The 23,348-nt window shown below is 39.5% G+C and overlaps 1 long non-coding RNA gene across 1 annotated transcript; it reads right to left on the bottom strand.

Annotated features, from left to right (window-relative positions):
* Nucleotides 1-19,654: 19,654 nt before the first annotated feature.
* Nucleotides 19,655-20,800, bottom strand: LOC134805878 (uncharacterized). Its single transcript, XR_010146419.1, has 2 exons — nucleotides 20,312-20,800; nucleotides 19,655-20,157 (listed from the first exon to the last, which is right to left on the bottom strand). It is a non-coding gene; the product is annotated as an uncharacterized LOC134805878 (long non-coding RNA).
* Between the last annotated feature and the right edge of the window lie 2,548 nt (nucleotides 20,801-23,348).

Raw genomic sequence — 23,348 nt, 5'->3', positions numbered from 1 at the left:
GTTGCATTCGTCCACTCCTTTCAAAATCACGCAATACTCTGGCCAGAGATTTTTCACACTAAGTTCACACGTATTACAATTAGTTTGCTGATTATAATTTAATTCCCATTCATCTCTGTTGCTAACTATTTACCCATCATGTTTACATTTGCTGATACTAACGCCTGTATTTTTGTCAAGAGGTCTCGCCCATAAAACTGCATTTAAAACAAACTTTTCCGTGTCCATGTTATCCAAATTATGGTAAGGTTGCAATTGATAAGATATATAATATCTTGTGTTATAGTAAAATTTACTTTCCTTCATTTATTCGATTACTGTCATGATATCAAAACCCCTTTGTTAAATGTTTTCTTTGGAGTCTTTAAATATTGTTATAATAGAGTTAAGATATATAATATCTTGTGTTATAGTAAAATTTACTTTCCTTCATTTATTCGATTACTGTCATGATATCAAAACCCCTTTGTTAAATGTTTTCTTTGGAGTCTTTAAATATTGTTATAATAGAGTCTATAATTGATGTAATATGGCGGTAAAATTTTAGTAAGTTACTTGATTTTTTTTTTCAAAAGAAATAATAGTTCGAACAGACAATGGCCTGGCCACACGTTACAGAGTCATTTCCTCATGGAGCGGGACATGAACTGCTATAAATATCGTTCGTCTAGTACGAGAGTGTTTAATTCCCTAGGTCTGTTGCGTCCAACAGAGGAGGGGCGCAAGAACAGTCGCTCCTAAGCGTAAATGACGATAGGTTTGATTGACTAGACCGGGTCCGTCATCCATAACGCCAAAACTTCTAGAATTGATCCCGTTTGCACCACCCACGTAGGGCCTGGCTCCAGTAATATGTGTGATTGCTACGTAGCCTTTTCATATGGAGGGTCAGCAAGTGCACAAGTGCACTATGTTGGTTTGTGATAGTATTTGATGTTAAACGGTACCATTTTGTTTTTTTTTTTTTTATTTATGGCCAGTGCTGACCCTCAGCGCTTCAATTTGGGTGGGCACAGGGTATCCTACGCAAGCCGTATAACCGTGGTCTGTACTGGTAATTGATCAAATCCCTATTCCTGCGTTTACAATAGTAACGGCTTTAACCCCCCGTAGTTTAATAGCGGCAAACTTCAATCAAAATAGGTAATGAAAATTAGATATTTGGAAATCAAAATGAACCCAAGAGGCATACTAGAGGCCGTCCACAGTCAGGCCGAATGGCGTCGTCGTGTATTGCCTCTAATAGCGTCAAAACTACCAGTACACATCAAAGCTTTTCTACCTGAGATCAAATCTAGTTGTTTATTAAAACCAGGCACATAATGTCACATGTAATTTTCTAATATTGTCTGTTCAACCTCGCTAATGACAGCTTTACTTGCTCGCCATATGTAAACCAATTGAAATTAGTGTCATCTGTAAAATTACTACCATGGACTATTAAAACGGGCAATCATAATATTTATATTTACTATTGAATACATAATATTTACTATTGAAAGAGAACTAATCAATTATGATTGCCCGTTTTAATAGTCCATGGTAGTAATTTTACAGATGACACTAATTTCAATTGGTTTACATATGGCGAGCAAGTAAAGCTGTCATTAGCGAGGTTGAACAGACAATATTAGAAAATTACATGTGACATTATGTGCCTGGTTTTAATAAACAACTAGATTTGATCTCAGGTAGAAAAGCTTTGATGTGTACTGGTAGTTTTGACGCTATTAGAGGCAATACACGACGACGCCATTCGGCCTGACTGTGGACGGCCTCTAGTATGCCTCTTGGGTTCATTTTGATTTCCAAATATCTAATTTTCATTACCTATTTTGATTGAAGTTTGCCGCTATTAAACTACGGGGGGTTAAAGCCGTTACTATTGTAAACGCAGGAATAGGGATTTGATCAATTACCAGTACAGACCACGGTTATACGGCTTGCGTAGGATACCCTGTGCCCACCCAAATTGAAGCGCTGAGGGTCAGCACTGGCCATAAATAAAAAAAAAAAAACAAAATGGTACCGTTTAACATCAAATACTATCACAAACCAACATAGTGCACTTGTGCACTTGCTGACCCTCCATATGAAAAGGCTACGTAGCAATCACACATATTACTGGAGCCAGGCCCTACGTGGGTGGTGCAAACGGGATCAATTCTAGAAGTTTTGGCGTTATGGATGACGGACCCGGTCTAGTCAATCAAACCTATCGTCATTTACGCTTAGGAGCGACTGTTCTTGCGCCCCTCTCTATCTTTTGTAGTTTCGGCTCTGCGTTGATGAATCAGTCAGTCAGTCAGTCAGTCAGTCAGTCAGTCAGGACACTTGCATTTATATATATAGAAGATTAGATATAATTTACAAAGTTAGATAACACTTGGCGATATCTCGTAGCAAGAGCAAATCTAATGGTCGCGCCGCCCTCTTTGGTGTCTGGAATCTGAGTGTCCTTCTCCTCGCCCGTTCTTAGCGAAAAACCTTTACAATACTCGCTTATCTCTACTTAAATTAGTACGGTCGACTTTATTATCAGTGAATAAAATACATTCTCGCTACAAGTGTCTGCACATCCCGTTTGTCGTGACGTCCCGTCCGAAGATGCGTTTTGTTGTCATCTTCCCACACATGGCGCCATCGGCTGGTGTTGCTCTGTCTCGCTCGCTCGCACAGGGATGCCAAAATGCCCGACACCAGCGACGCGCGCGCAGAGTTCGCACATGGTTACTGAAACATTCGAATTGACCAAAGTAGATACCGCTACGTATCGTATTGTAGACCTTAGGGTCATGTGTTGAGGTTCTAGATTAGTTTACCGTTGTGTACAGTGACGGCCCTTTATCTCTCCCAGCGAAAGCCAGAATCGACGTTGTTTGCGTAGTTTTTATAATTTCCTCGAAACTATACTTCGGACAACTCATAAATTACACCCTTTTTACTTATGGTTTCGCTTTAACTTATCGTCGTTTATTTCAGCCTGTCGTTTTTGTCCGTCTAACTATTTTAAATTTATTGCTTCCTTATTATGGGGTGATACTCCTAAATTATTAACACTTACTGGGTATCTGATACCAAGATTCCACCTCAAGCCGCCGAATATTCGGCCGGCGGAAATATTCAGGTTTTTCAGGTGCGCATTGTGGAAGTTTTGGCCTGTTTCGTAATGAACTTTCGCGCGGTATATAGGTCTATCACTAGGTACGAAATTAGTGCGCGAGCTAGTGAATGGAACGTTTAAATTGTTTTAAAATAATAATCGAGTACGATTATATTCCGATATCAAGCATAGTTATTTAGTACCCTTATTTTAGTATCCGGTATCCGTCCGGATATTAAAATAAGGGCGAGATAGGATACCGGATAGTAACCGAGTATCCGGTGCATCTCTATTCGGAACCTAAATTTTTAATCCTGCATGGTGCAAATATGTATAATATTGAGACAATGACTTGAAAATTTGTCTTGTATAACTGACAAAGCAACCTGCCTGTGTGGTAGGAGTGTGGGGTAGAGAGGGAGGTATATGCTAGAAAAAGACAATACGACCTAGGGGCTGTCCATACATGACGTCATCTATTTTTGACGATTTTTGTCGCCCCCCCCCCCCGCCCCATAAAATCATCAAAAAATCATGCTTCAAATGACACCGTTTCCACCTGCGTCATGCTACCATCATCCGATGTCCAGACCCCCCCCCCCCCCAAATTTGAAATGACTTAAATTTATGAATATGAATAGCCCCCTACGACAGACGACTCTCAATATTATTTATTCTTAGGTTCCGAATATGGTAAGTTATTTAATTAGCGTTTTATTTTTGTGTAAAACGCTGTCATTTTAAAGCCGTACTTTTCGCATTATTGCAAAGGAGTAAGGTGCAAAAGTGTAAACATATATTTCACGTCGACTCTTATTATACTATGTTATACTTATTATGGAACTTACTATGTTATACTTATTATGGAACGTAAACTATGAATTGAAAGAGCACGAAATAGTCAATATATTACGTTTGTTGAAAAAAAAAGTCTACAGACGCTTAGGCGCGAAGGGTTATTGTCTCATAGAAAATTTGAATTTCGCGCCTTTTTCTACTGACAAAGTTGTTGGATAGACGTTAATATCAAATTAAAGAGTGGGCCTACACACTTCGCTGTGACAGAATGTGAAAGTGTCACCAAAACTGTCAAATGACTACGATAATAAGTATTCCTTTTATAATGCCACTCCACACTATGCCATTCTGAAATTAAATAAGAACGATAGATAGTCATGCGCAATTTTTATTTTTGTAGTGGGTCATAATTGACGTATATAATTACGAATATAATTTGAACATCAGCCAATAATATTGGATATGATATCAGTTATTTTTAATCAGCTATCATTCACGCGCGCGTTCATTTTGCTCAGACTTGGCCGCACAAATATTTGGTGCGAGCGAGACGCCCGCGCACGTTCGAATTGGCCTGTCACTTGTAGCAACTTGTAGGTAAGTACATACTTACCTACATACTATCCACGCGTCCTTGGCACGAACTCCCGCCACCGCCCGCATTGAAACTGTCCCCGCGCGCCGCAAGGAAATGTAATCCTTAGCATTAGCGCAAAGAGTTCAAATTTGGTAGTTTCATTTAGCGAATTTGATAAAATGCACATATTTATTACATTGACCATATTTTTGTGTGATTATGTATTGAATATCACTTTGAACGTTATCAGAACAAAGTCTGCAAGAAATTATATCTATAACCATTTTTTCTAGCATGTTTAAGGCGTAAATATATATACAAGTGATACAAATAATATTGATGTCGGATTCTCGGATAAATAGCTTAATGAGGTAGTTTTATGGTAATTCAATCAAAGACCTAATTATTACTTTTTTTTTATATCAAGTCACGACGTATATCCGTGAGGCCCCGCCATTTATTGAATGAGTTATTTTCCGTGTTAATATTTTGACTGATTCCATTGTCGACTCATTATAAATATTATTTTCGTCACGTTTACGAACTAAAAATACTATTACTATTTTTAACAAACAAGAACGGCTCTTTTTTTTAACTATTTTTTTTTACCTACTTCCGGACAGAAAGTTTTTTGGATTCGAAAATAAAGTATCTTAAAATGATCTAAAGAACAGGAATAAAAAAAAAATTGCCTATTACTAATTAATGTTTAACGTAAGCGTATCTTTACTGGAGTAAAATGCCTTGAAGATCTTCCAGGGACTCGGCAAACAAAAAAGGCGGCAGGTGCGACAAGAAGACACCACAGATATTGATACCAGTTCTGTCCCATGCAAGCGTTTTTATGACGTCGTTTAGCACTGCTGTAAAAAACTTGGGTGAAATGGTATCCTCTTTCGATAGATATTGGGTTACTGAGTTTGTAAAGCCAAACTTGTATTGTAGCCGAGGTATATAGCTCCTAGAGCAGATCCACGTAGCGATTGTCGATTGAGCAGCGATGAAGAGAGTCAAACACCGCCCAATGCTCGACACTGTCGAAGGATTTTTCGGAAGAATCTAAGAAGGCCATGCACAGGGTCCGGTTAACTCGTGACTTTTCTCCATTAACTGCTTTACCGCATGTATATGTATATGGTCGATTGTAGAGAATCCGCTCCGGAAACCAGCCTGCTCGGGAGGTTGGCATTCATCGAGGATACAAGTTAGGTGGTTGCATAAAACTTTTGCAAAGAGTTTGTACGTATGGGAAAGGAGGGGGGCCTCGTATGGGGCGAAAATTACGCGGCTTCGATATATCTCCTTTTTTATGTAAGATGGTGACTATGGAAGTTTTCCACATATAAATATACTAGCTTTTGCCCGCGGCTTCGCACGCGCAGGAGAGTTTTTTTAATTTTGTTTTTTTTTTTTTACGGACTGAACAGTGACTGACCTTAGTCTCACCTGCTGGAAAGTGATGACAAGGCCAAAGGTGTAGCTCACTATTTCAGTAAAAGCTTATTCACAGTATTCACTCTTGACTTGAAGACACCTGAATTGTAATTATATCGATTAATCGAGCTCGACTTATTTAATATAATCTAATGTACGTTTTGTACCTAACATCTTTTAATTTATATTTTTTATTTATGTAGTTGTAGCCTTTTGTACCTATAGCACCTCCTTATACACTACATTAGTGGTTCTCCCTTGGATTGCTAGAGGACGATAAACATTGGGACTCAACTTTAGAGGAAGCTGCGTTGTGCGATTCTCCCTTCAAGCTGCGTGAACTTTTCATAATAATGTTAGTTTTTTGTCAACTTACTGACCCGTTAAGTCTCTGGGAAAAATATAAGGACAGTACATAAATCTCGGCTCCTAGGGGGTGAATTTTTGGGTGCTTCGGAAAAAATCGCTTACTTTGGTGTCTACTATCACCATGCAAAGCGGCTTGCTTCCACTTTCAAGTGCAGCTTTGTTTTCATAATACGTATGACTATTAACCAAAGATATATATGTAACTTCGTATAAGATTAGTAAAGTCTGTACGTTGCATATACACATGTGGCTATCAAATTTAATCAGATTAAATATACTAATTTTAGATTAATACACCATTATCCGAAATAAACTACTCGTACAGTTTGAGAGGATTTTTAAGATTATTCAAAAAAATCCTGGTTATAAAAGATATATAAATGTGCTGATATCTCAGAAACTATGTGTAATAATTAAAAGCCGGTTTATAGCTGACTGACGTTTATTGTCAAATCATCTGAAATCTCATGTGCCAGTATAGTAACAACCTTTTTACAATCGTAGCATCTCTCCCTCTTAAGTTAGCTACCCGGGAAAATAAAATAAAGTTTTAACTAAACGTTTAAACGATTTACCATAATAGAACACAACTAGAAACATAAACACAACTAATACTATTTACTGACTAACATAACACTTACTTAGCTAGACTTTTGGGCTCGCATCCAAGCGCGCAACGCACGGGCGGAAGCATCGGGCGGTGGCGCGGCCGGAGCAATCCGAGCATCCGCCGGTGGCGTCAGGACACCCGCTAGCGGGAAGGTGCTGCATCAAAGGCTGCTCCCTGGTGCTGCCTGAACTTCACCGTCCGATGCATCCTCAAACGCTTCGTCAGCACCCACACCTTTAATCCACATGCCTTCGCCATTCGATTCCCTGACCCATATCAACCGTATAAGAAACTGGACCAGTTTGCGACTTAACCCTACCTTCCGACCACTTCTCCCCTCTTATGATCACTGTTACGATAGGTATTGGAAAAGAAACGTATTAAGAGCGGTAGGTACGTCCGCGCCTTCGTGCAGAGCTCTTTTCATAGCTTCTTTAATTGTTTTTACCACATTTTCACCAGCACCGTTGCCTTATGGCCTGTATGGTGCTGACGTAACGCGCTTAATACAATTTTCTACAAAAAACTTCTTAAACTCATTAGAATGGCGGACCTTTGTCGGTCACGAGCTGCTCAGGAAAGCCAAACCGCGCAAATACGGATCGAAACGCAAGGAAAGTTGTACGAGCGTCCGTGTTTCTCATCCTCACAGCTCGCGGCAGACGGCCACCCAAACAGAACCTATAAATTCTATTTAACACGGAATCCTTCTGCGTTTCCTCTTTGAAACTAACTGGTAACGAATCTTCAACTTATTGAACATAGCTTACAGTCTCCGAGGCCATAGGCGCTGCTATCAACATAATGCGCGTTTAAGTATCTAACAAAACTTGTTTCGCCTCTAAAAAGGCCTGCTTACAAGCGGAATCCCATTTCCAAACTCTGGTTCTTAACAACGCATGCAACGGATGCAACACAGGGCTTACATTTGGTATAAACTTTCCGTAATATTCAACATCCCGAGAAAACTTTTAAGTTGCGATACGTCTTTCGGTTCTGGAGTATTGGAAATGGCCTCTAGCTTAGTCGGATCTGGTCGTAAACCATCTTTGTTAATAATGAAACCTAAATAATTTACTTTATCTTATAAGACCTTACAATTTGCTTAATTTTAAGGTCATTCCCATGGTGCGTAAGCGTTCAAGTACAGCGCGCAAGTTTTGCATGTGCGCCTGTTTATTAGGCCCGGTCACGCAAATGTCATCCAGGAAAACAACACAATTAGGAATCCCGCGCAGAGTTTCCCCCATAAGCTTTTGGAACTTCTCCGGAATGCACGAAAGCCCATACGGTGTGCGACGGTACACAAAAGTACCCACATGAGTGATGATTGCAGTGTAGGTACGGCTGCAAGTCCTCCGTCAACATACACTGTTCGTAAGCGTGACGTAAATCCAGTTTAATGTATTGCTCCCCCCCGCTAAGATTAGCAAACAGCTCCTCTATGCGAGGTAAAGGATAATAATCACGCTTAAGCTTAGGATTTACCGTCACCTTGTAATCACCACAAATGCGCAATTCTCCATTCTGTTTCACTTCCGGTACTATTGGGGTTCCATAGTCAGAATGATCAACGCGGCACAGGGTTCCGTCGCGCTCCAGACGTTCAAGTTCGCGTTCAAACCGTTCGCGCAACGCGAGCGGTACCGGCCTCACACGAACATAATCAGGGTCGTGGTCTGTGAGCTGTAATTGAATGCTTTTTTTACAAGTACCTAATTTATCCGTGAACACCTCTGGGAACTCACTACACAGCTGGGTCACCAGACTGTCCTCCTCCACTATCTCATTTATAGTTATCTGGTTGACCTTAAGAGCACGTATCCATTCACGACCCAAAAGGGGCCGCCCTCCGTTTGGAATGACATACAATGACAAGTTAGTTGCTCTGATACCGTTTAGCGCAACGTCAACCGATAAGTATCCAAGGGCTCCGATTGGTGACCCAGAGTAGCCGCGAAAGAAAATATCATTAGGATTAATTATTTTATGAGCAAACTTCTGCTTATAAAAGTCCTCATTAATAGCAGAAATACGACTACCCGTATCGATCTCACAAACAACATCTTGTCCGTCCACATTCAATGTAATAAAATAAGGTTTGTTACCTTGCGGTGACACTTGAATGTTAAATAAATCCTCATCAGATTCTTCGTCCATGTAATTTTGCCGTCCGAACTGTCGACGAGCCTCATCGCGTCCTTGACCGCACATCACCTTCAAGTGACCGCGCGTGTTGCATTCATCACAGTTGTAATGCATATATTTACACTTGTCCGGCCGGTGCGCCTTCCCGCACCGCCAGCACTGCGCCTGGTTGCCGCGCGCCGTGCCGCCCCGGGCCGCGGCCGCGCCGCCGCCGGCTCCGGGCCCGCGCCTGTCGCGCCGAGCACTCGCGTGATGCAAACCTTCACCAATATCGCCGCCGCCGCCGTCGCCGCCCGAGGTGCTCGCCGGCGCCACCACTGCGCCGCTCACCTCCGCGTGCTTCTCCGCGGCCTCTAGGGCGAGAGCCAGCTCCACCGCTTCTTTATACTGAATATTTTTTTCAGCGAATATCCGAGATCGCATCGCCTCGTTTGCCAGTCCCGACACGAACTGGTCGCGCAGATTCTCCTCGAGCTTGGTGCCGAAACTGCAAGTGCTCGCTAAATGCTTTAAGTTCTGCAAATATTCTGCGAGCGGCTCGCCGACTCGCTGTCGGCGCAGCCTAAAGACGTGCCGCTCGGCGATCTCTGATCGCTGCGGTTCCAGGTGATCAGTTAATAATTTTACCAGCTCTTCAAATGTTTTGGCCTCAGGAAGTGTCGGTGAACACAAATCGCACATAAGAGCATACGTGGCATGCCCGACAACTGTTATCAGCAGAGGCACCTTCAGTTCGGTCTTCACTTCATTTAATACCATGTACTGTTCCACTCTGCGGATATATGCCGGCCACTGTTTAGATGTCAAGTCAAACGGTTCCAACTTCCCGAAAGGCATTTTGCAATACTAAATAGCCCGATAAATTAACTGAAAACACAAATAAAATCCGAAATCCTGTCGAATAATTAAAAGCCGGTTTATAGCTGACTGAAGTTTATTGTCAAATCATCTGAAATCTCATGTGCCAGTATAGTAACAACCTTTTTACAATCGTAGCACTATGAGGTCTATGAGATATTTATTGAAGGTAAATTTGCTTAATCTTGTAGACCATCAGCTGTTCTATGCCCTTTAAGTCTTGCCGTTGGTTCAGGGACACCCTGCATATATTTTTACAGTTAAGAGCTATCTATAAAGGATAAGCTAGCTATTTATAAGATAAGAACTATATTTATTGACGTGAAACGTAGGTAAACGTCTTTAAAAACCCGTAGTAGAGGTGCCGGATCAAAAACCGATGTAATGAAAAAGTGTTATGGCGCCGCGGCTTATATCTCCGAAACTATAATACCTATAAACATAGTTTTGATATAGATATATAGAAGAAAGTAGCCATTACTCGGAACAGCACGTGCCGCTGACATACATGGCGCTGATTCTGCGCTAGACACGACGTATTCGGAGCAAAAATGACCCCTATTTTCAGTGTTCATTTAGTAATGACTCATCAGCCCATTAACCGATTTCGGTTAAATTGATGTCATTTGATAGATCTTATTTTATTTTAATGAAATATGAGTAAAATAAAGCACGCGGAATTATAATAAGCTGTTAAAAAATAAAAATGTGACAGTTTTTACAGAATTTTTATCACTGCTCTTGTTTGAGGCCACCGTGTGCGAAAAAAAGGGCACAAAACTGACGCAAAATACCTGAAATAGTAAGATAAAGCAAAAACGGTTCTTCACATACCACTTTTACCCTAGTAAAACATGCTAATCTCCTCAATTAATGCATTAGAATCTACGGCGGCGCGGCGGCGCGAGTTACTGTGATAGAACACATAGAACGTATGACGGCTGCTTGACAATCTCGAGTTCCTATTGCTAATTACTATCTTAGTTGGGTACTTTCTGATGTACCTATGGGTAAAAAACATATTTTAGAAAAGGTCACTTCTGTGGACAAAACTATAAAAGGTAACGACTCTGGTTAGGGTGTTTCATTTTTCCGAATTTTCGATTTTCATCTGACTTTGCTCGAATTCTTGTTCTAACTGATAAAAAAATATTATACGTTAAAAGAAATTAAAATCGGTCAACGTTTAGAGGTTGCACAACATCAACAAAGATTTTTCAAATAACCAACGACTCTACATCGGAGGGTAGAAAATGGTTTAAGCGGCTACCATCAAAGCGGAGAGTAGTGTGATACCACAGAACACCGCCTCTAGAAACCTAATATTGGCCATTTTGTTCCCGACGCAAATCACCAAACTGTGAGGTGCGGGAGGGGTGCTCACGGCGTTGCGATTGGTCGTTTCAAACATGGCGCGCTGACACGTGCAAGCGTAGGGATGGGACATGTTCATTACAGGTAGTGGGTACTGCTACCAGTGATACCGAAATTTATTGTGGTAAAATTGTTACCAATTTAGTATACTTAGAGTAAACTTACTTAATAATTATATTGATTAATTTAATATTTCATTAAGTAATTTAACAATGTACCTGAAATTTTTACTTAACATATTAGGGCATTTCTGCTTAAAGTACCCAGAACATGAATGTTAAAGTTTAGAATTTTTATATTATTTCCACTCAGAATCGCAATCTCTTTCGATACGAGAAAAAAGTGTCGCCAAAATCTCATACAATTATTTTCTTTTGTCCGTTTTATTAAGGTCATAGAAGGTTGTATTGAAAACATATTCAAATGGACCAATAACATATGCCTATTACAAAACAACTCCGAGTTCTCTCGCACTTATTTGAAGTTCATCATCAGGTCCATCTCGTGACATGAGACCTAACTGCTCACCTACAGGATTCTAAAAAACCCATACAACATATGTCTATCACAAACCAACACCGAGTTCCCTCGCACTTCTTTGAAGTTCATCATCAGGTCCATCTCGTGACATGAGACCTAACTGCTCACCTACAGGATTCTAAAAAACTCATACAACATATGTCTATCACAAACCAACACCGAGTTCCCTCGCACTTCTTTGGAGTTCATCATCAGGTCCATCTCGTGACATGAGACCTAACTGCTCACCTAGAGGATTCTAAAAAACCCATACAACATACGTCTATCACAAACCAACACCGAGTGCCCTCGCACTTCTTTGAAGTTCATCATCAGGTCCATCTCGTGACATGCGGCCTAACTGCTCCGCTGGCCTAGAGGATTCTAAAAAACTTACACAACATATTACCTATATATTATGTCTAAAATGGTACAATACGGTATGACGAAGCACGAAGTTTCCGCAACTAAAAAACCATCATCGTCACATCACTAGTCGAAAGGGAAAGGGATAGCGCATTGCATTTTCAAGTTGACGAAAAGGGACGGACATACTTCGCCTCTGCTTACTGACCAGTATAAAATGAACCCCGCGGACAAGAAACATTATTCAATGAAATAATGAATTTGACTTTCCTGTGGGATGTTATTCCATCTGTTTCGTAAGTAGATGTCTTAGATGACTTGCCACACCATTTTACGCTGCAATATCCCATGATTTCCCAATGAATTCAATAGTTTACGATTTATTTTCTTAGACTCGTGCACACTGCTAACAGATCGTAACCTTGGGCGCAACTGATCGGAGCGGCGCGCGAACAATCTTATATTTGACCTATACACCATACGGGCGGTGACCGCGAGTCGTCCTGTAAGCTCGGTCTATAGGGGTTGGTCTGTGTGTGATACTGAACCTTCTACATATAAATAAATTTTAAAATTAGTAATAAACTTGGATTTTGGTTACTCGATAAATGTTCTAATTAAGATTTTTCAGTTTTTCCACCTGTTTCCAAAGGAAAAGTGCTTTTATCGTGTTTTAGACGCAAAATTCAGTTTTCTTATTCGATTTTAGTATCAGTTCATTGGACGTTTTGTTTTGACCGTCACCGAGGTCGGACGCGTCCCGGGAAGGTTTTTCAATGGTGTACGGTGCAATACCATTTTGTCGCCAGATGTGCGGGCCGGACCGTGTTTCTTTTTTTTATTTAACTGACCGCGCGGGTTTGTTTTGTGTCGGTTTCGATTCTATTAAAATATCTTATCCCGAAAAATGCCGGTTTGATATATATTGATTTTAAAACGTTTAAAATCCCTGCGCATACGCCGAAGTTAAACCTCAGCGAAGTCAAGACAAGAGTACAAGTTACCTGGTGAGAGCTTTCCATTTTACCTCTAAATAACATGCTCATGTGGTTCGAGTCTGCATAATTGCATATGTTTGTTTTAAGCAGGTAGTAGAAGCAGAGTTTGAACTATGTTGAGTACCTATAGTATGCTGTCTTTCAACGAGAAAATGTAGATAACTATCTTTACCCTTGTCCAAAAACAGGCAACTATTAGTCTACCGAAAGACGCAGGTTAATAAACGAACTCTATGTTAATTTCGTCGTTACAATACCATCCCAATTTTATTCTAAATTAACGATTTATAGGGCTCTCACGAGACACGAGGGACGCTGCATATCTGGGACAAGCTCGGTGGGTTCAGTACACAAATTATTTTCCTTCGCACAAGTTTGGTTGGTGGAAGTTGTTACTTTAGATACTGTCGTGACGGTCTCATGTGCGTGTATATAGCGGCAACCTTATTTTATTCCTACCTACTCGTACTTGACTGGGTTAGGATAGAGGTCATTGAGTAAGAAATATGTTTATGCCTGAAGGTGGCTGCAACAAGGGAAAGAAGGGACCTCTTACGGAACCCACTGATCCCAATGTACAACGAGTGTGAGGCATATTGGGCGATTGTAAAGGGTTGTAAAAGACGAGCAAAATACGGAAGAGAGTCTGCTCAAACAAACGAATCAAAATACAAAGCCCCGCAAAAGTCAAAGCGGTCACCGCTTAAAGGGACTTATTTAGCCCATCAGTCCCATCACAACATGTGGAGTTGCAATAAATGCAAAAAAAGGGTACGCGGTGCGGCTACTTTCACCACGCCGGGGCGCAAGGAATATAATAGAGATGCTGGTAGAGACTTCAAATAATAACAAACAATTGTTTTATAATATCGATACGAGTTGCAAACAAAGCGATACCAAGTATGGTATAGTAAATGGATAAGATAGGTATCGGAACGGGAAGAGGGTGTCATGGGTCTTTAGCCCTAACTACCAAATCACATTCTTTAACAGTCAATCCAAGTGAAACTCTATTAAAATATTTTTCTCTAGTTTTTATTGAATTCGTGTTTTTTTAAATTAAAGTGATAGTGCAAGTTTCTTATGCTCGAAGTAAATTTGTATGTCGGTGTGCAAACTCTATGTGTTTTTGCGGTTTTCTTGTGCTAGAAGTGTCTGTGTTGTGCAGTGCTAAAATCCAATTTTGTATGTCCTAGCCTGCCCTAGCGTGATTAAACTACTGTCGACATCTGATGCTGTAATTGTCTAAAATAATGTAAAAAATTTAATGTGTTAATTGCTAAAAAGTTGAAAGTGTTGAGTGCGTGTGTATACTCTTTATTATTATTTTATATTAAGTTTATTGTGTCGAGTGCTATTAATGCATTCACTGCCAGTGGCCTAGGAACAAACTTATATGACGGTGGACGCACATGTGAATGGATCAACATGGCAGACGACAAAGGCGATTTCATCAAAGCAGCAGGAGAAATATATCAACTGGACGAAACCGACAGCGAATCAGACGAAGAAGAACCAACACCTCGAATCGACGAGCAAACGACATCGACCCTACTTGATACAAGATATCTCGAAGACCGAAGCGGAAACGACGAGCAGCATGTCACCAACGCTCTCCTTCGACGACACAACCTACCCCTCCTACATTCCAATATTGGCTTGAGGCTGCATAGCCGGCTGATTCTATCCCTCTCCCATCCCAGAGCGTGTCACTCCTCACAAATTTCGTCCCCTGGTATGCCGGTTAGACCGGAGCGGGCATGTCCCCGGCTGGGTGTGGCGCATTCTTGTCTTGTCTTGTCGATTTTAGTATCAGTTCATTATATTTTGTCATTTTAGAACATAGTTCATTTTCACGCAATGTATGGGGTTCTCACTCTACCTTTTCAACTTGTGCAACCTCTAAACGTTATTCGATTCTTTTGAAAATTGAAATAGATAGTTTTTAGTGTGGGGAGGCTCCATTGGTGAGCAAAGTCAGGAAAAATATTACAACTTTTTTTTCTCCATACAAAAGTGAATCAGCCTAACTCTGGTACATAATATATATCCCGTTTTTCTCATTTGAGTCTCAAGTATACTGAAAAAAATTATTCCGCCTGTAAAGGTGCTGCGTAAAAAATTGCTTTTAGATTCCCTTAAATTTGCGATAGCTACAGGAAAGACACGAACGAGTTTGCTATGAAACGTGTATTACCCGTATAAAATATCTAGATTCTCGTAATTTTGGTGTGTTATTTTCAAAAAAATAGTACCTAATGGTTACATTCATTACTCCAAAACGAATTGATCATATAATTAAATAGATTAACGCTGTAATAATTACTAAAAAATTACCCATCAAATGCTGTATTCAAGTTCATTTAGATACAGTGAATCATTACGACCCCAAATAATTTTTACAGATAAAATTTAAGATATTACTCAAAGTTATTATAATAAACCAAGCATTCGCGAGATACGCGACTTCGGTATTCAAACACAAAGCAATAGTACAAGAGTCTAACTAAATGCGAAGGCCGAAGGCCGAGCTCCGCGTAGGGCCGAAGGCCCGAAGCGTCCAGGATGTCAGTGGTTAAACACAGAACTGACAGCCTGGACGCTTCGGGCCTTCGGCCCTACGCGGAGCTCGGCCTTCGGCCTTCGCATTTAGACACTTGTAATATTGCTCTGTGCTAAAGCACTGACATCCTGGAAGCTACGGGCCTTCGGCCCTACGCGGAGCTCGGCCTTCGGCCTTCGCATTTAGACACTTGTACTATTGTTCTGTGCTAAAGCACTGACATCCTGGACGCTTCGGGCCTTCGGCCTTCGCATTTAGATAGTTATACTATTGTTCTGTGATTAAGCACTTAAATCCTGGACGCTTCGGGCCTTCGGCCTTCGCATTTAGACACTTGTACTATTGTTCTGTGCTAAAGCACTGACATCCTGGACGCTTCGGGCCTTCGGCCCTACGCGGAGCTCGGCCTTCGGCCTTCGCATTTAGATACTTATACTGTTGTTCTGTGATTAAGCACTTAAATCCTGGATGCTTCGGGCCTTCGGCCCTACGCAGAGCTCGGCCTTCGGCCTTCGCAATTAGACACTTGTACCATTGCTCTGTGCTAAAGCACTGACATTCAGGACGCTTCGGGCCTTCGGCCCTACGCGGAGCTCGGCCTTCGGCCTTCGCATTTAGATAATTACACTATTGTTCTGTGATTAAGCACTTACATCTGTGAGGGGGCAGGTAGAGGAGCCTCACGGGGATGATGGGAATGAAAAGGCAGGATCCAGAGCGATGAGGGGTATTTATTATTTAAATAAAAAGGCACAATATGTGCCTTGGTGATGATGTAGATATATATCAGGAAGGTGTGCAGGGCCACAAAACGAGCACTATACTGAACTGCACGCACTTATGAATTATTTATTATTACGTTTACGTTTAACTAATAAAAATCACACTTAAACGGTCGTGTTTAGGAACTTGGGAAGTACAGTCTGTTAGATTAAATGATGTTTATCGATCGGAGTGTGTGATCGAACTGAAAATAAAAATCATTGAATGGAATTTGGAATAGGATTTGAATTTGAAAAGGGAATTTAGAATTTGTATGGTGCCAGAAATAGTATGAAGGTTGATAGTGTAACGTTTCGTTACACGCACCGTTACACTACCGGGGTCGCCCTGGAAGGGAAAATCCTGGGGCTTATGGCCAAAGGATTTTTCCGTAATGTAAAAATAATGTTATGAATATGGGTATGAGTGATAAATTTAGAAGGTGGGGATGTTATATACAATGTTTATCATACAAAAGAGGCGATTTATACATGCATACCAAAGGTCATTCATACATCATCTTATAAAATGTTGGTTAATAATGTTTAACCAAAATAAGTTTCAATAGAGTACTCCTTTAAGTAGAGGACGTAAGGTGTATTCGGGTAATTCCGAATGTCGAAAACTGTCGGATAATTCCGAAAAGAGACTTTTATTATGATGGAATTTTGGGTGATTTTCATCTGAATTTCGGAATTATCCGAATTTCGGAATTACCCGAGTAAACCTTACTCATTAAATCGCTCTCCATTGGTATTAAGGCTTATTAATCAGTAACCACCCGCTGAATATTAATGAATCTAAATATAATATCTACAATAATGTGTACCTACAAAGAGTACGATTGTTGAAATTTATTCAACAAAATAATGCCGTATGGAATGTAGGATTACTACAAAATATCATAAGATAATTCCTTAATGGAATTAATAAATGTACTGTACGGTACGTATGTACCTAAGTACGTAAATATGAACGTTATGGAAAGGGAAGAAATATATAAATAAGTATTGTTCTAACTCTGGTAGAGTTAGCTTTGAATAACGTTATATGAACGTAATATAACGTTATATAAATTAAATAGTATAAATGAACGTATAAATTCGTACTAAGTAGGTATGTACGAAATGTAATGAGTCCGAAATGTATAATGGGGATGAGATATAATTATAAATGTATAACATTATATACAATATTTTACAAGTTAGGAGCTTAGGAGAAAAGTAGCTAAGTTTGAGCCAAATAAGAATCTAATTAAGGAAAAACAGTATGTTGTTTATTTTAGAATTTTGGGGATAGGTTTAAGGTCTCTAATATGCCATCGTCCGAGCATTTTGCCGGACATGTCTTGTAGGACATATACTAAGGGTGATATTTTTTTTAGGATAGTACATTTAATAAACTTGGGTGCAAGTTTAGCAGAATAGTGTTTAGAAGAATTACTAATTGCGTAATTTCGTTTCCAGACGATGTCATTTTCGTTGAATTCGAAATGTTGGTGATGTTTATTATACGATGAAGAATTGGTTTGCTGTGCTCTCCAAAGACGGGCTTGTACTTCGGAGAAGACAGGCTGGAGAAGACCAAGATTATCAGCGTATTCGTCTCTGGGCGCGAATATAATATCATCTGTGAGATCAGATTTATCGTATGCTGATCCACATGTGACTAATTCGCGACCAAATACAAGGAAAGAAGGAGTATAATTTGTTGTTTCATTTACGGAAGTATTAATAGCAAATTGTATCTTATGTAGGTTGATATCCCAATTCCTGTGGTCATCCTGTATGAATGAGGATATTGCTGTGGTAACAACTTTATTATATCTCTCCACGGGATTTGGTTGTGTAACGTAGACATTTTCTTAAAATTTAAATTAATATTTTTGGGTTGAATTCCTTTTCTTATTTCGACGATTTTAACAATATCCCAAACTAACTCGATTGGTTGCACTTATTTGCATAATCTGTTGCATTCAGATGCACCTCTTTATGCTTATCTGTTGTCGGGGTTGTCATACGAGTAAAAATAATTAAAACTTGAGATATTTAGGTTGTCACTCCAGGAAAACTTTGGATGATTTAGATATGTTTTTTTAGGTAAGAGAGAATTTAGATGTTATATAAAACATAGGAATTACAGACTCCAAAAAGGGGGCTCTGAAATGAAACTTTATTAGATTTATTGATAAAATATATTTCTTAGGCTCAGGAGTGAATTGTTAAATAAATCAGTCAGAATTTTCGTAGGATTTGTGTCTTCAAGGGATTGGCACCCTACTTTTGTTTTGGCCTTTTGTACTCAACATATGAGGAGGTCATTTTGAGATGACATGCACTTTTGATGTGTGGACCCCTCCGGGGACGCACGCTCGCATGAGTACTATTTGTGGTGAGACCACACATTCGCCATGTTGGTCGAAATGCTGGAAGCAGCTCGAGTCCTTCGGTGTGCTCCACTGAGTAAGTACAAATGGAATTTAGGTGTGATCAACTCTACAATGGCGCCCAAGGATTTTCATGTTTTTAAATAATTACTTGCTGGAGGAAAAGCCTAGATTTTTTTTATGCACCAGAAAATCATTTTGTTTAACTCACCTTTTGTAGAGTATTTTGTTACATTGCAAAGATGTTTTAGGTATTGCATACCGTAATTTGGGCATTTGCCTACATTTCTATTGAATTTTGTGCACAATTACATGTAATTTTTCTGAAAACGATTGAATTTTGTATGACACATTTTGAGGTTATAAAAATTTGCTGACTTGACAGATGTCAAAGCACATGTTGCATTTTTAGTCAATTTGGATACTATTTTGAAGTTTTGACACTAGTATTTCGTTTGGTTTCACATTTAACATTTTAATTTCAATTAAAAATAAAAAATGTTGTATTTTATAACATAAAAAAAGAGAACACAATTTTGCCACTTGGGATCACATGTAATATTTGTATTTAGTTTAGAATTTCATATTTTAAGAGAAAGATTTGTGAATTTTAATAGAAACTTGTCACTTTATTATTTTTATATGTTTGCTGGAACTGCACTTTTTTCAATAGTTTGTATATAAATTTTGTAACTTTTTACACAGAGATTTGTTTTGTACGGTTAAGCCTAAAGGCATAGTAATTTCACCACATACCAAGTATTGTTAAGGAAAACAATAGTTAACACAATTAACATAATTTAATTTCATTTTATTACACAGCACATTTGTTGTAAACATGAAGCACCAGAAATTTCAATGCAGTAGCATATTTAGTATATTAAAGTTGAAACGCAACACTCAATTTCACAGCTTATTGATAATAATTTATTTAGGAAGGTCAATGCCAATCAGGAGCTTATCCTAGGTCCAAGCAGCTGTGGAAGCGGTGTCGGCATTTTGTTTTTCAGAGCTCTCCGCATAGCCGCAGGGGAACCAGTTTATTATAGAAGTATGGTCTGGCAGTAGTGTCCGGCAAGCTTCTTGTGGTGTTTCATAGTGATTTAAACTTCTGAAAGATTGAAGATATTCTTCTTTGGCGTGCTAGCGCATTCAGTTCCAGAACAATTGACATCATTTAATTTTCAAAATTAGCAATTCCTGTGGTCTGGCTGTCCAGTTGTAGAAATGGCTGGATGTTTTTTGTTTTTGTAGTGGTAATATATCCAAAGTCAGCACGGTTTTGATGTAATCTGTAACAATTTCACTTAAATTTTGAGGTATGCAATACATTTTTGGTTAGTTTATTTCATTTGGCTTTGCAATGACACTTAGCGTTTATTTTGAAGGGAGAGGGGTAATCGTGTGAAATAAGATGACTCCTGATCTCATAATTTAGTGTTTTACCTGAATTTTTGGTAGTTTTCGATTAACTCTGAGTCGAGTTTTGAGTCGCTGAAATCGACATTTATTTAGCGGTTTCGAGTTTTTAATGGTACTCCACACAACTTACGACTTGTGTTTCATATTAAATGGTAATTTTCCAAATTAGAATGGTATTTACAACCAAAATTTTACTCTTGTGATTTAGTTTAAAGTGCAAAGTAATTTTTTTTAATGCATAAAATTTCTTTTTAAAACACAGAGACGTCACTAGGGTGCGTTCGGAAACGCGTAATTTTTAGTAATGTTTTCTTTATTTCGTAACGAGTTCGGCGTTTAAAAAAACGCTCGTTTTTTTTTAAAATGTGATTTTGAAATTTGTTTGAATATTGATATTTATTTAGTTAAATACAATATAGTTATTTTGGTTTAGAACGTTACGAGATTTGGTTTTAGTCAGGTTTTAGTACTCAAATTTAATGAGATAAATTAATTTGAAGTAGTTTTTTTAATTCGGCCAAGATTTTAGTTTAAAATTTCGTTTTGAGATTTGGCGGGAATTTCGAATAAGGCTCGTGGCATGTTTTGGGATTTTGACACAAGTTTTTGGGTAGGTTTTCAATGAGGTGGTATTTTCCAAGGCCTCGCCTACACAATAACGTTTAGTTTCACGGTTGTCTCGTTTGGAGTGTTGGGTATTATGGTAAAATATCCAATCACGACTTTATGCACGGTACGTGGTGAACAGCACTGACTGTATTCACTACTAATTTTGTTTGGGGATGGAAGAACGGGATTTGAAATGCGTGAAGTATGGTAGGGGCGACAGATGAGATATGAAAGGTATGGTAAAGTGTGTGAAGTATATTTGGGGCGAAACAACTTGCTCACTTTTTAAGGTCAGAGCGAGTCCTTAACATGGCAAATTTGGATTTCGGTAGTAGGTTTCGAGTGCTTACCACACTCGAGCACGGTTTTGTGCAATTTTGCGTATTTGTGGCTACGCTTTTGGTCGGTATGGGGTTCATACCCAGCAGTTACCATTTTTGAGGGGCTGTTTTAAATTGGGTTCTTGCTTTTTTGGACATATCGACCGCGGTACCCCTTTTGGTTTGGTACCTCTTTTTATCGTGTTGACGATCCAATGTGCCATTTTTGAAGGCGTTGGAACGGCACACGGTGTCTCCGCCACCTTTTTACGCCTGCTACCGCAATGCAAGTCAGCCAAATGGTTGAAGTTTTTTAGATTTAGTGTGGTTTTAGAGTTTTGGGGAGTTATCCTTGGACGCACGACCCCTCGTCTGGTACCAGTCGTCGTGCCGCCAAGGACGACAAACCACTCAACTGCCTATTATGTACCTACCTCGTTTTGTTTAGGTATACCATATTTTCATATTTTTTGGTATGGTTTTTTTTTGATTCCGGAGAGTTGGGTGGGGACAGGTGTACCTTACCAACTCAAAGGGCCGTTTTGGATTTTTTAGGGTTCTTTGATGATTGTTGTCTACCTGAAGGGTTGGGACGAACCTTAGTGTCCTCAACCGGTAGGGTTGCAACGAAGGTTTTAGTTGAAGGCTTATAGTTAGTGGACTATAGGTTTCATTTCGCCCGGTCTAGCTGAGTTTTTTGAGGAATGCTGAACATCGGTCCTGCACAACAAGCTTTTATCGCGTTGTACTGGGAAGGCCAACAGTTTGTTTACGGGTTGGAAGGATAGACGGAGGTTTTTTTCTATGTGCAGCGCAGTTGGCCGCATAGTTTTTTTTTCACCTTCCGTGGTGTTGACGTGGGTTCGAGATGTTGTTTAGATTTTTTTGTTCGGTCAGAACAGCAGTTTGTTTAGATTGATTAACGTTGGTATGATTTCACTTTTAGATTTTGGGTAGTTTGTTTGAGCATTTTTGGTAAGTTTGAATCTCGAAGTTGCGTCAGACCTTTTGTTGAGATTCTAGGTTTTCTAGATCAGTTTTTTTGAGTAGATTAGTTTTCTGGCCCTCATTTTGTGTTAGTGGTGCAAGTCGCTGAGGACAGCGAGCGGTTCACCTACGTTGAACCTTAAAATCGGGGAGGGGGGTATTGTAACGTAGACATTTTCTTAAATTTTAAATTAATATTTTTGGGTTGAATTCCTTTTCTTATTTCGACGATTTTAACAATATCCCAAACTAACTCGATTGGTTGCACTTATTTGCATAATCTGTTGCATTCAGATGCACCTCTTTATGCTTATCTGTTGTCGGGGTTGTCATACGAGTAAAAATAATTAAAACTTGGGATATTTAGGTTGTCACTCCAGGAAAACTTTGGATGATTTAGATATGTTTTTTTAGGTAAGAGAGAATTTAGATGTTATATAAAACATAGGAATTACAGACTCCAAAAAGGGGGCTCTGAAATGAAACTTTATTAGATTTATTGATAAAATATATTTCTTAGGCTCAGGAGTGAATTGTTAAATAAATCAGTCAGAATTTTCGTAGGATTTGTGTCTTCAAGGGATTGGCACCCTACTTTTGTTTTGGCCTTTTGTACTCAACATATGAGGAGGTCATTTTGAGATGACATGCACTTTTGATGTGTGGACCCCTCCGGGGACGCACGCTCGCATGAGTACTATTTGTGGTGAGACCACACATTCGCCATGTTGGTCGAAATGCTGGAAGCAGCTCGAGTCCTTCGGTGTGCTCCACTGAGTAAGTACAAATGGAATTTAGGTGTGATCAACTCCACAATGGCGCGAAACGTTGTGGGTTCGTCCTTAACCAGGTTTTTGGTTCTTTACAGAGTTGACTCCTGCTCGAGGGTTGGGAGTGCTCCGCCAGAAGTCCTAACAGCTTCCAGTGCGGTGAGCTAAATTTCCAATTGTTTCATATTTTCTTTAGCGGCCATTAAGGCGTCGGCTAATGTATCCATTTCTCGGTTTACAGGAGCCGGGAGCTTGTGAACTTTCTTTTGAAGAGCTTGTGAACTTTTTTGAAGAGCTTGTGAATTTTTTGGAAGAGCTTTCGATTTCTTTTGGAATTCATTTGAAGATGTTTAGAAGTTGTAATATGAGGCTGTG

Source organism: Cydia splendana, unplaced genomic scaffold (assembly GCF_910591565.1).
Source record: "Cydia splendana unplaced genomic scaffold, ilCydSple1.2 scaffold_72_ctg1, whole genome shotgun sequence".
Lineage (NCBI taxonomy): Eukaryota > Metazoa > Arthropoda > Insecta > Lepidoptera > Tortricidae > Cydia > Cydia splendana.
This window is presented reverse-complemented; position numbering and strand designations above follow the sequence as displayed.